Genomic DNA, 1,234 nt, shown 5'->3' on the forward strand with positions numbered 1-1,234 from the left:
CTAGGTACATCGTAAAGGGCCCAAATTGGTCACTGTGGTTCCACCTAGCGTTTTGTAATAGGAGTTGTAAATGTTTCATCACTGCATTATAGCTTCATGGAACCACCTAGAAAGGAGCCCTTAGGTTAACAAGTTTGTGACTCAGTTCCACTGGTGCTAATAGAAAATGACATCATTCACATCACCACGAGAGGGAAATTAGATCTGAGCTTCACATTCACGCTGAACCACACAACAAGCAGGCTGGCCCTGCTTCTTCAGAAGTCTGAAAGATTCCTTAGAACAAAGAACAGGGGCTTTAAAATGAGCCTAGGGGAGCCTGCTTAAAGTTGATGACACACCAGACAATTTTATGCAGTATTGTGGCTTCCTCCTAAAATGAGATGTGTAGTTTTTTTTAAGGGGAGTGGCTATCTACCAATGAGAGATGGTGTGAAGTTTGGGGCAGGATCTAGATGCAGCATAGTTAGAAATACTAGAGAAACTTGTGGCACTTTGGTTTGATGTGGGAGATCCATCAGTCTCTGCCAGAACTATGTGCTGGAAGGGTGTCCTACTTCTAGCAGTCAAACTCAGTGGCACAATATGGTGGGTGGAGCTACCTATGCCTGGTAGTGCAAAGCTGCTTTCTGTGTGGCGAGTGTAATGTGTAGATCAGCTCTCAAAACCTAATTAGATTTGGGCATGTTTTCCCCTATAGAAGTGCCTGACTTTGTCATCACAAGAACAGGCCATGTCTACCCTTTTGTGAGTCATATCGTAAATGCATTTGTATCCAAACCTGGTTTCCCACTTTGCACAGTATTATTGTTAACCAGCTGAAAGAGAACAAGAGACCTGTTTGGTGGTCAACCTTTTTTGTCCTAGGGTTTTCTTGCTGCATTTCATTTTTCTAGCATGGTAATAACCCATAGCGTGTTTCCTTTGAGGAATGGAGCCTCTCTTTGTACTTTTGCTGGAATGTCTACCATGTTGGGTTTTTGTATACATTTTTTTTCAAAAGAGATGAAAGAAAAAAAAAACTTATCCCAAAAACCTTTGCACCAGGGCTTTGTCGTTTGTTCTTGGAAAGGGTTTTGGTGGGAGATATCCAGTAGCTGCCTTGTCTCACAACTGTACCACTTAGTTCCATGATCAACATTGTAGTGCCCACGGGTGCCGTGATACCCATTTTCGTCTTTCCAAAGCATCTCTTCCCCAAAGCAAAAATGCAGTTCTGAATTTCCTCCACCTC

Source organism: Gekko japonicus, unplaced genomic scaffold, assembly GCF_001447785.1.
Source record: "Gekko japonicus isolate JY-2015 unplaced genomic scaffold, Gekko_japonicus_V1.1 scaffold1264, whole genome shotgun sequence".
NCBI classification, from domain to species: Eukaryota; Metazoa; Chordata; class Lepidosauria; order Squamata; family Gekkonidae; genus Gekko; species Gekko japonicus.